The sequence below is a fragment of the Oryctolagus cuniculus genome, chromosome 19 (genome assembly GCF_964237555.1).
Source record: "Oryctolagus cuniculus chromosome 19, mOryCun1.1, whole genome shotgun sequence".
NCBI classification, from domain to species: domain Eukaryota; kingdom Metazoa; phylum Chordata; class Mammalia; order Lagomorpha; family Leporidae; genus Oryctolagus; species Oryctolagus cuniculus.
The window spans coordinates 8,874,918-8,887,251 of record NC_091450.1 but is presented as its reverse complement, the minus strand read 5'-3'; the positions used below and the strand labels follow the sequence as shown (position 1 = coordinate 8,887,251).

The 12,334-nt window shown below is 49.9% G+C and overlaps 1 protein-coding gene and 1 long non-coding RNA gene across 2 annotated transcripts in view; one reads left to right on the top strand and one right to left on the bottom strand.

Annotated features, from left to right (window-relative positions):
* Positions 1–12,334, bottom strand: part of LOC138847136 (ankyrin repeat domain-containing protein 26-like) — a 271,305-nt gene that overhangs the window by 153,389 nt on the left and 105,582 nt on the right. The window lies entirely within an intron of this gene.
* LOC138847024 (uncharacterized) lies at positions 290–11,636 on the top strand. Its single transcript, XR_011384619.1, has 3 exons — positions 290–1,648; positions 7,546–7,638; positions 11,336–11,636. It is a non-coding gene; the product is annotated as an uncharacterized lncRNA (long non-coding RNA).

Here is a 12,334-nt window from a genome sequence, read left to right as displayed (position 1 = left end):
TGGCCCACCCAATGCTGATGAGGCCTCCTCCCCTTGCCAGGCCACTGGGAGGGGTCCTGTAGGCCGGACCGTGGACTGTGCTCTGTGATTTGTCTTGGGGTAGCAGTGCTGGGATCCTGCACACATCCCAGTGCAGGGGAGAGTCTGGGGGTTTGAGGGCCTGGCTGTGTATCCCCTCTGCATCACAGTGACTTCTGTGACCTGGACTCTACTGAGTCTCATGAGAGGCTCTGCTGTACACAGTGCAGGTGTGGATGCATACTGAGTGGGGCATCAGTGACGGCTACTCAGGGTCATGCACACAGTGGGGGCTGGGTCAGTGTAGGTCAAGGACGAGCATATCAACACCACGGGCCAAGTGGGATGAAGAACGGCCCTGCATTGGAACCCTGGGGTGGTTCTGAAGGAAAGGCTGTAGGACAGCACCCTCACTCTTTCCTGCCATCACCGTCTCTCCTCTCTCCCACTCTGGGATCTTTGAAGTGAAGTTCAAAGCCAAGTTTACTGAGAAAGACAGTCTCAGATGAGGAGAGAACACTGGGGCCCCCGTGCCCTGGAAGAGCTGCCCTTCCTCCATTCTCCCTGCTGCTGCCCCCGTCCCTCGTACCTCCTATCCCCTGAGAACATTTCTTAGTAGGAAGCCAAAGAGGGAAGAATAAATGAACAGAAATAAGTGAGTTGCCTATTACGTGAGAAGCCATCTGCATCTGCTCAGAGCCCATGTGTGGAGGCACTGGGGGGATCTGGTCTGGGTGGGCCATCTCTGGGCGAGTGATTTGCCTTGGGTCTTTAGGGAGTGGGAGATAGGAGGGCCAGAGGAATGGAGGCACAGGCTCAAACCGTGGGACATGGAGTGCTTCCTCTTTCTAGAACTCCAAGAACTTGCTTATGTCCAAAGCAGGGTCAGCCTGGAGATGTGGGCATGGATCTGCCTCCCGTGTGTGTGTGTGTGTGTGTGTGTATGTCAGCATGTGGGCATGTGTGTTATTCAGTAGGTGTGTGATTGTGGTATTTTTCCCAACTGAGGGATTAGGGCTGTGTCATTCTGTGGTCCACAAAGGCAGTGACCCTCTCACATGACAAGCATGGCCAGAACTCCCTCTTGGCTCATCCTGTGGAGGGCTGGCTCCCCTTCCCGGTGGCCTGTGTAGGGCTGCTTGTGGGCTGAGAGGCTGGCCTCCTGGACTGAGGCGCTCCTGTATGTGTTCATTGGAGAAGGAGAGAGCAGGTGATTTGGAGCAGGTCAAAGCTGGCCTTTGTGTCTCTTCTTGTTAGTTCCTTCCTTGTATTGCCCCTTGTTTTTGTTTGCCTGCTTTTTGAAATGTGATCCCTTGTAACGGTGCCCTGGCCAGAGTGTCCCCCTTTCCAGGCTCCTGTCTCTGTGGGGGCTATCCCAGCCCCTATTGCCAGCCCTGTCACTTGGAAGTTAATGTAGGATCTGAGGCAGCATTAAGTCGCTTCCTCATCTGCCAGCTCTCATTCCTGACAGTTACAAACAGTGCCAGTCCCAGGGTGCTGTGTGCGTTCTGACAGCCCTTACAGTTGGGAACAGAATGGTGGAAGTGGATGCTCACAAGGACAGCACGAGCAAGTGAAGCCCTGAGACCCACCCTGCTCTAGGTCACCTGAGTCATCTGTGGTCCACTTGGTCTGTACCAGGGCTTTGCTGGCCGCTGGGCATCGCCAGTACTGCTGGGGACTCAGGAGTCATTAGCTTACCTCCTTACGGGTGTGGGGTGTCATGAAGAATGCAGGAGGGGGTAGGAGGCCTCTAGAACAGATGGTGCCTGCTGAGCATGAAGCATACGTAAGACGTAGCCAGCCCTGGTGGGGCAGAGAGTGAAATGATGTGCAGTCAAGGCAGAGAAGACAGTTCATGCAGGGGAAGAGACGTGAGGCACGGGGCGTTCTGTGGGTCCTGCTGATGGAATGGAGGGAGGAGGCCACGTCCCACAGGGTTGATACTGGGGGGTCTGGGCCCCCGGTCTTAGCAGGGGAGAGCCTCTGGGCTCTGGCTGCTTGCTGAAGGGAACTGTGTGCTCCGTCTGGGCTCTGGGAAGGTGGTGGAGGAGCCCCGAGGGAGGGTGGCTGGTGCTGGCTTCCTAACAGGGTGAAGACAGAAGCGGTGGTGGAGAGCAGGTGGAGAGCAGGTGGGAAGCACACTGAGGGAGCCGAGGGGCTGCAGATGCCCTGGGCAGCAGGTTTCAGGAGGGCTCCCCTGGCCTGGTCATGCTCACTGTGGACACTGGTGAGGAGAGGGAGCGCACTGTGCAAGGAAGTGACCGAACAAGGATGCCCTTAGCCTTCCTCTAAGCCTCTCCCTTGCTCAGAAGTTACATTGATGAGGAATGAAGCTGGGGGCCTTCGATGCCACCAGCTTTGTGGTGTCTGTAGTCATCCAAACCTAGTTTACAGGCTCTTAAATGCGTTCCTGCCCTTGGAATAGTAGATAGCACCCCTACCCCCACATCCCCATTTTAAAGATGAGGAAACTGAGAAGAGTTTGATGAGGCACTGAGCCAGAAAGTGGCAGAGAATCGGGTCTTCTGCACCCAGCTTCTGTGCCCTTAAGTACATACTGTACTACATAAGGTCCTCCTGGTTGGGGTGATGACTGTACCCCTGTTTTCTTAGCCAGGCCTATCCTGCCTGTGGGCCCACAGATTTCCATCTGAGACAGGGCCATGTGCAAATGGCAGCAGGTTTGGAGTCATAGATTTAGCTTTAGCCCCAGAGATAGGACTCATGTTGGGCAAGACCCCTGGTCCTCCCCAGGTCTGTACCTTCCTGGATGAAGAGGAACCAGATGAGACCCCTGGTCCCCATTACCACAGCCAGCTATCTGTCCCTGTCCAGCCACTAGAGCAGCCAGGGGGTGGCATTGGACCTGGGAAGCACTTAGTGGCTTGCTTTGTTTTTGCATTTGGTCTTGCTGCCACAGGCTGTTGTCTTGCGTAACAGAAGCTTGTTCTTCCCGTGAACACCTGTGGGCTGCTGTGTTCCAGGACACAGGCTGAACATCACGGTGGAGAACGACTGTCGGTGGCTGCACTGCTCCCTCAGAGACTTGAGCTCCCTGCTGCAGGCTGCGGGCTGCCTGGCCAAGTACTCTATCGGGGATGTTTGTCACGAGTTTCAAGGACGCCCTCACAGTCGTGGACAGGCAGGCTGGCAAGCTGTGGGATGGGGCCATTCCTTCCTCAGCTCTGGGGCACCTTGTGTGTGCCCCTTTCACAGTAACAGGAAAAGCAGTGTACACTCAGAAACTGTTCTCAAAAGTGGCTTTGCACATTTTATCTCATTTCATCCTACAACGTGCTTAAAAAGTTCCAGGAAAATGGAATAAAAAATATGTTTTGGTGCAAAAATTTTTGAAATGCATGCATACAGGGGTATTCAAAGAGTTCATGGAAAGTGCATGTTATGAAAAACTGCACAAAATTTCAAAAAACTTTAATTACCTTCATATTCTTTGAGATACAGATAGCTCCATTTTATCGTTGAACAGGTTATGATTCAGAGATGGCAAAGACCCTGCTCAGGTCCCATAATTCACAAGAGGGCGCACCGGGATGGTAGGCAGCTTCCTGAGTCCGAATGCTGCACACTTCCCAAGCTACATCCAGAGTCTGCTTTCCTCCTCTTCCTGCACAGGGCCCAGAGGTGCTGGTGTCCCCCGGGGATAGGCCCATTACCCGTGTTTACTGTCAGTCATCTTCACTTCATGTAGACAGTGAGGTGATGTAGGAGAGAGCCAGAGTTATTTTTTTTGACAGGCAGAGTGGACAGTGAGAGAGAGAGAGACAAAGGTCTTCCTTTGCTGTTTGGTTCACCCGCCAATGGCCGCCGTGGCCGGTGCACCATGCTGATCTGAAGCCAGGAGCCAGGTGCTTATCCTGGTCTCCCATGTTAAAAAATATTTGTTTATACATTTGAAAGTCAGAGTTACACAGAGAGAAAGGTCTTCCATCCACTGGTTCACTCCCCAGTTGGCCGCAATGGCCGGAGCTGCGCCGATCTGAAGCCAGGAGCTTCTTCGAGGTCTCCCGTGTAGGTGCAGGCCATAGCAGAGCTGGATCGGAAGTGGAGCAGCTGGGTCTCAAACCCACATGGGATGCCAGTGCTTCAGGCCAGTGCCACAGTGCCAGCCCCTAGAGTTATCATTTGACGGGAGACACTTGCTGTTTGACCTTATTTGAATGAAGTGTCAGGAGCTGCGCCTTCTCCATAGCCCACGTGATCAGCAGGGTCTGCGCTGTCTGTGAGGCAGACCTAATATTAAGAGTGCTTTACCAGGGGTTGGCGCCATGGCTCACTTGTTTAATCCTCTACCTGTGGTACTGGCATCCCATATGGGCACCAGGTTCTAGCCCTGGTTGCTCCTCTTTCAGTCCAGCTCTCTGCTGTGGCTCGCGAGGGCAGTGGAGGATGGCCCAAGTGCTTGAGTGCCTCCACCCACATGGGAGACCAGGAGGAAGCACCTGGCTCCCGGTTTCGGATCGGAGCAGCTCTGGCTGTAGAGGCCATTTAGGGGGTGAACCAATGGAAGGAAGACCTCTCTCTTTCTCTCCCTCTCTCTCACTGTCTAACTCTATCTGTTAACAAAAAAAAGACTGTTTACCATAGAGGTACTAAAAGACATTTAGAAATCTGTCTTTAATGTCAAACAGGCTTTGAAGAGTTACACCAAATGCACATTTGTGTAACCCTAGTTAGCACCATGGTTTCCTAGAACTTCACATGAACTTTGGCTTTTATTAACTCTCACTTTGTTGATTGCAAGTGCCCTTTCTGACAGCTCTCCAACCCCAAACAATCTGTGGTTTTTCTTTTTTTTCTCCAAAGATGTATATATTTATTTGAAAGGCAGAGTGGCAGAGAGGAAGAGAGATCTTCCATTGCTGGTTCACTCCTCAAGTGGCTGCAACAGCTGGGGTTGGGCCAGGCCAAAGCCAGGAGCCTGGAAGCCTATTTGAGTCTTCCACATAGATGACAGGGGCCAAGCACTGCTGCTTTCTCAGGTACATTAGCGGGGAGCTGGATCATAAGTGGAGCAGCTGGGACTTGAACCTGTGGTCACATGGGATGCGAGTGTTGCAGGTGGAGCTTAACCTGCTGTGCTACCATGCTGGCCCCAACCTGTAATATTTCTATTTGGAGTAAAATCCTGCTTTCTCCTTTCAGAGAGGAGCATTTTTCAGAGTGTGGTCACTTTTCAGAGGTGCCAACTTCCAGTTCTCTCTTTGTACCTGCACAGTCAGCCGGAGGGGAGGATTGGGCAGTTTGCCTCTAGCAAGTTCCCAAGTTGGTGGCTACATTCCCAGGTTTCCATAGGGGAAGCACAGAGATAATGTAGCCAGGTCTTGGGTTTTTTCCCCCTTTACTTAGGAAAGAGATGTCTGTCTCCAGCAAGAGGGGCTCTTCCAGTTTCCTGAACAGTGCTGGTTATATTGTACTGTATTTTTTGGCAACCAGTCAGCTCAACAACTTGATCCTAAGAGAATTGGACTTTAAAACACTTCAGTTTATTCTAGAAACATTTGTTTCTCCCTCTTCTAAAGTTTGATCATAAACATTTTCTTTTTAAGGTTTTTATTTATTTAGTTGAAGGTTAGAGTGACAGGGAGAAAGGGACACACACACAGACACATCTTTCATCTATTGGTCCACTCCCCAAATGTGTACAGTATTCCAGGCTGAAGCCAGGAGCCAGGAACTCCATCCACATGCCCCACATGGGTGGCAGGGGCCCAAGCACTTGAACCACCACCTGCTGCCTTTGGGTTGCATTAATAGGAAGCCAGATTGAAAGTGGAATAGCTGGAACTTGAAGTAGGCACTCTGATACACAATGCAGAGTCTCAAGTGGAATCTTTTTTTTTTTTTTTGAAGCTTTTTCCGTATTTGTTTGAGATGTACAGTTACAGACAATTAGAGGGAGAGACAGAGAGAAAGGTCTTCCTTCCATTGGCTCACTCCCCAGGTGGCCACAATGGCCAGAGCTGCGCTGATCTGAAGCCAGGAGCCAGGTGCTTCTTCCCAGACTCCCATGTGGGTTCAGGGGCCCAAGCACTTGGGCCATCTTCTGCTTTCTCAGGCCACAGCAGAGAGCTGGATTGGAAGAGGAGCAGCCAGGACTGGAACTGGTGCCCATATGGGATGCCGGCACTACAGGCGGAGGATTAACCTACTGCACCATGGAACCAGCCCCTGAAGTGGCATCTTAACCTGCTGTGCCACAGCACCCACTCCAGAGTTCTCAAATCTTCAGAAAAGTTCAAAGTATTATACAAGAAATACCCAGCACCAAACAAGGATACTTCAAAAACTTCATGGAAAGTTAAATGAAAAGTATGAGTTTATTTTGGTGCAAAAGCAACTTTGAATTCCTTGCATAGTTGTTTTCATCATATGCATTTCCCATGTATGTTGAAAAAAACTTTCTGTGCCAAAACAAACTCATACTTTTAATTCCATTTATCCACATACTTAACTGAAGTATTCTCATATTCTGCAGTGCACATTTTCTTTCTTATGTGTCTGTCTACTTGAAACATTTCCTTTTAAAAATGATCTTTAAATGAAAGCTAAGATGGTTTTATCATTATATGTATTTATAGAAAGATCCATGTCAGCCTATTTAGATAAACCATCCAAAGAGCATATCTGCTTTTTAAAAGCATTTTTTTTAATTCTTGTTTTGTGTTCATTGTAGATGATTTGGAAATAAAGGGTAGTAGAGGAAAAAAGTCATCCATCATCTACCTCTTCCATCCCATCCCCAGAGCAAATGGCACCGATGAGCCTGTTCTGGTGAAAATTCTTCCAGTCTTTCTTCTGTTAGGAGAAGACCCTTAAAAAACAAAGTTAGGGGGCTGGTGCATTGGTGTAGTGGGTAAAGCCGCTGCCTGCAGTGCTGGCATCCCATATGAGTGCCAGTTAGAGACCAGGCTGCTCCACTTCCAAACCAGTTCTCTGCTATGGCATGGGAAAGCAGTAGAAAATGGCCCAAGCCCTTGGGTCCCTGCACCCACGTGGGAGACCTGGAGGAAGCTTCTGGCTCCTGGCTTTGGATTGGTGTGGCTCTGACTGTTGTGGCCAGTTAGGCTGTGAACCAGCGGATGGAAGACCCCCCCACACCTCTTTTCTCTCTGTAACTCTGACTTTCAAATAAATAAATCTTTTAAAAAAACCTAAGTTAGAATATGCTCTGTGTATATTTTGTTACAGCATTTTCATGTTTCAAAGACCTCGATATTTGTCATTAAATATTCAAGCATCATTTTATTACATATATTAATTGCATTCTCTGGATATTTATATTGTTTTGGAAATTTCTGTAAGTAGTGCTTAGTGTAAGTGTCCTTGTCTGTCAGTCTTCATACACATCTCAGATTATTTTCAGGATATAATTGAGGTCTGATCTTGATTCCTTTTTGTATGAGGGAAAAGCTGTCCTTGGGACCTTTCTGTTGGTATCTTGTCTACTTTGTCTGCTACAGGCCATAAGCTGAATATTTGTCTTGCCTATTTCTTTGCCAACAGGTTGGTCAAAGTCACTCTGTATGGACCTCAGATCAAATAGTGCAACACTGAAACTGCCATGCCACCAGTATTGAAACCAGACCTCGTTGACATGTAAGTATAAAGTTGGATGTTTGCCCGTTCTCCGGAGAGACCTCACCTATCCTCTCTCACAGGGACAGTAGCGGCTGCTGTGAAGGGGAACACTCCCAGAGAATGATGGTTGTGCTCTGTGTCTTGGGCAAAGGTGACTGGGATTTGTCAGGCAGAAGAGAGCTGGGGTAGATTGTATAGAGCAGAGCTTGTGGGAGCAGAGACTGTCCAAGCTGAGACAGGGCCTGCAGCTGGGAGGTGGTAAGCATGTGGTGTGGTGGGAACCGAAGCAGGATCAGTGCATGGGGAATGGTGTGGAAACACCTGTGTGCTGTGAGTCTCAGGCAAGAGACTGAAACTGTGGTATGTGGAAAAGACAGTTTCACACTCACAGGTGTGTGTGTGTGTGTGTGTGTGTGTGTGTCTAGCAGGCAAGCAGTTAATTCTGTAGTGGACACCAGCTGGTGTTCTCTCAGTTCTGTTCTGCAGGTTCCATAAATTAAGGGATCCGTTGGCAAGACTGCCCTCCCATGCTTCTCCACCAGTCACAAATCCCAGGTTATCTGAGTGTCTAACTAGCTGGTTATAAATTGGGGTTCCCACAGCCCCCTCCTCAGGGTCACTTAATTTGCTAGAGAGGCTCACAGAACTCAGGGAAGCACTTACTTGTGTTTACTGCTGTCTTATAAAGGTTGTTACAGAGGGTACCAGCAGGCAGCAGGTGGAAAGGGCAAGGTGTGAAAGAAGGGGTCTTCCTCCCCACTCCCCCAGGATCCTCTGCAGTTGGGTGAAATACCTATGGGTTCTTGTCTCCTGTGTTTGCCAATGGAAGTGTGAAGGCAATGACTATTTATTTATTTAAAAGACTTATTTACTTTAAAGGCAGAGTTAAAGAGAGACAGAGGCAAAGAGGGAGAAAGAGAGGTCTTCTACCCACTGGTTCACTCCCCAAATGAGTGGGAGAAGCTCCCCAGGAGCTTCTTCCGGGTCTCCCACGTGAGTGCAGGGGCACAAGGACTTGGGCCATCCTCCACTGCTTTCCCAGGCCACAGCAGAGAACTGGTTCAGAAGTGGAGCAGCCAGGACTTGAACTGGCACACATATGGGATGCTGGCACTGCAGGAGGTGGCTTTACCCTCTACGCCACAGCACTGGCCCCAGAAGGCACTCATTTAAGTAGAAACGGGTTTCTTGGGCTGTGCAAGACAGAGCAAGATTGTTTTGTGACTGAAAACCAGGCTTCCACATAAGGCATAGTCCTCACACATTTTCTCGTTCAGGGAAGTCATACAGATTCATTGAATTTCCAAGACATTCTGGGAATGTCACTGAGCCCACCTGCAAGGGCATCTGGTTGATTGTAATGAGATTAAAATAGGGCTGTGTGGTTTTGGGGGAAGGGTTATCTGGAAGTTTGCTGAAACAAGGTCTTTGGGTTTGTGTAGAAGCTGCATATGTAGGCCTGCTGAAGAGGTAGGGCTGGAGGGTCCAACCCTCTGGTCTTAAGGCTGGTTCTCCTGGACGAGTTCCTGTCCTGTGGTTACTGGGGGCTTCCCCAGAAATGCTTCATGTTCACATGGGCTCTGGAGGTGTGCCTGAAAGGGCCTGCCGTAAGTAATGGAGACCATCTCTGTGCCACCTCGGAAACTTGGCTGGACCTAAGGACAAAAGGCCAACATTTTAACAGAAGAGATGTATGTATCTTAAAGCATTTTATTGAAATACAGTACAAAAATATTTTTATTGCCCTAATTTTTTTAAGATTTATTTTATTCTGGGGCTGGTGCTGTGGCATAATGAGTAAAGCTGTCACTTTGCAGTGCCGGCATCCTATATGGGTGCTGATTTGAGTCCTGGCTGCTCCGCTTCTGATCCAACTCTCTGCTATGGCCTGGAAAAACCATTAAAGATGGCCCAAGTCTTTGGGCCCCTGCACCCGCATGGGAGACCCAGAAGAAATTCCAGGCTCCTGCCTTCAGAGCAGCCCACTCTTCTATTCTCTGGTTCATTCCCCAAATGGCTGTAACAGCTGGGGCTGGGGCAGGCTGAAGCCAGAAGCTAGGAGCTTCTTTTGGGTCTCCCATGTGGGTGCAAGGGTCCAAGTACTTGGGCCATCTTTCACTGATTCCCCAGGGGCATTAGCAGTGAGCTGGATTGGAAGTGGAGCAGCTGGGACCAGTGCTCATGGGATACTAGCACTGCAGATGGCAGCTTAACCTGCTGTGCCACAGCACCAGTCCCACAAAGATAGCTTTAAAAGAAAAAAAAAGAATTGTAGACATATCACCTTGTCCATAAATCCTTGAGTGTATGTGCATATACCCTAGGAATAATATAATTCTCCTATGTGACCATTATACCATAATCAACATTCAAAAAAATGTAATGGATGCCATAATATTATGTACTGTATGGAGTATAGTCTGAGCTCAGTTTTCCCCAGTGTTACCAGGAATATCTTCCTATCTTTTTTAATCCAAACTTTACTAATGAAGCACACATGAAGCATGTTGCCGGTAACCTTGAGCAGTTTCCCATCTGTGCATGTGTGTGCACATGCAGGAGAGAAGACTAATGACTGACCTTGTAGAGAGTCAGACCTAAGGAACATTTTTAAGGAGCATTCTGTAGCCTGGGTTTGTCCAGTGTCCACTGTGTTAGATGAAGTTAAACATTGTTACTAGATAGTTGCTGGTGTCTCTCATCCTAGCAGGAGGTGCCTAATGTGGATTTGCCATGTAGTTGTTGGTGCTGAGTTTGGTTTTACAGTGGTGTCGCCTGTGTCCCAGCTCCGAGGCGTGGCAGTCTGCAACAGTGCTGCCCCGGGCCTGGCCTCGGACTTGACTCACAGGCTCCCCTGGAAGGAGAAAGGCGCCCAGTCTGCAGCAGGAGTTCCTGGGAATGTGTTGAGTCAGGAAGGGAGGAAATGCCCAGCCATGAGAAAAGAACGCTTGGAAGGGTTTAGCAGGATAATAGTGGGTTATGCCGTGGTCAGTGAAAAGAACCCATGCATCCATAGTGGGTTAGCAGAAAATGCGGGGAAGGGAGGCTCTTCTTAGGGGAATGCCAGCCAGGGAAGAGAAGAGGAAAGTTGGAGAAAGACCAGATGCAGCCCCCAGAGTAGCAGTGTTGGAGGCAGGGATCTGGAGCCAGACAGCAGGAACAGTATATTACATCGTCTCAGAGTGCCCCCCAGTGGCCTCACTGCTGTAACTGCAAGGGAGTAATTCCATTGTAGGTGGGTTGGAAACTCTGAGACAGCTCTTCTCTTTGTTACAGACCTGTTTATTGTCTCTGATGAACAGTGAGTCTTCTTAATGTCTGTCTTAGTGCACGGATCACAGAAGTCAGACAGCCTGCGCCTCAGTTATCGTCCAACCAGATAGAACATATGGCATGATGGAAGTTCAAGTTTAAGAATCTTTTTTTATTTTTGAAGATTTATGTATTTATTTGAGAAGTAGAGTTACAGACCAAGAGAGCTTAGGGTGACAGAGTTCAGAGTCGCAGAGACGGTGAAGGAGCTGGAGGAAGGGACCCTGGCTTGGGGCAGAAGCTTCAGGCCTGAAGTCATCCCAGGAACCATCACTGAGTCTGGCCTGGGTGAAATGATTGGCAGCTGGGAGCCAGGTTCAGTTCATGGCTGCCTCAGTGTAGTTCTGCCAGTCCCTGTCTCCCAAGGGTGGGGCTGAGCTCACACGCCCTCTTCCCTTTCCAGGTCCAGGACAAGTTGCTGCTGTCTGCGTGCCACCTACTGGTCTCACTGGCCACCACTGTGCGGCCTGTCTTTCTGATCAGCATCCCTGCAGTGCAGAAAGTGTTCAACAGAATCACCGATGCCTCTGCCCAGCGGCTGGTCGATAAGGTGAGGTCCGGGCTCCCCAGCTGCAGGAAAGCAGAGGAAGAAGAGTGTGGCCTCTTTGCACTCAGCGGGCAGCTTGTGCCCACACAGAGTTCTTACCTGGGCGGCACTGGCAGGTGGTCCTCAGAGATCCTCGCAGCACCCTTTCCAGTGTAGTCAGGGTGCAGGCCCCGTAGGGGGTGAGAAGGCACCTCTTGACAGGCAGACGGCTTTCACTGCCTCGACACCTGGTAATTTGCTCTGTGGTCTGAGGGTTCTCTATGGTTTTTTGGTCCAAACCAGTCTAGGTTTTGTTTGTTGTTCCTATGTGTGTGGTTTTTGAAAAGCTTCAGGCAGTGTCTTAGACCCCTTCTAGGAGGTTCAGGTTCAAATGAACAGAGAGGAGTGGAATAGGAGGGGAGCGCCGGGGTGGGAGTGCTTTGCTTCCCTTGCACTGTGGCTCTGTGGGTGGGGAGAGACACCAGCCGGCTCTGCTCTCAGCAGCTTCTGAGAGTGTGGGCAACCAGCCGCTGAGGGGCTGCTCCCCTGTAGAGCTTCCAGTGCCAGATGAGACGGGAAGGAAGAGGGCCAGGACTGACTGTTGAGCCTGGCACTGGGGTGCGCTAGTCCCAGACTTGGTCTTACTGCTGCATTTCTCTGTCCTCGCCGGCTTGCCTTAGAGTTGGACCACAGAGCTGCTGGAGTCCCCGGCTGGGGCTCTGGGCGCAGAGTGTGCAGTGGTCACCGGTGGCCGGGCTTGCTGTTGCTCTTTGACCTCCGATGGATGCCTTTGGGGTCTCTTTTAGGCATAGGTGTTGGTGTGCCGAGCCCTCTCTAACATCTTTTTTTTTTTTTTTTTGACAGGCAGAGTGGACA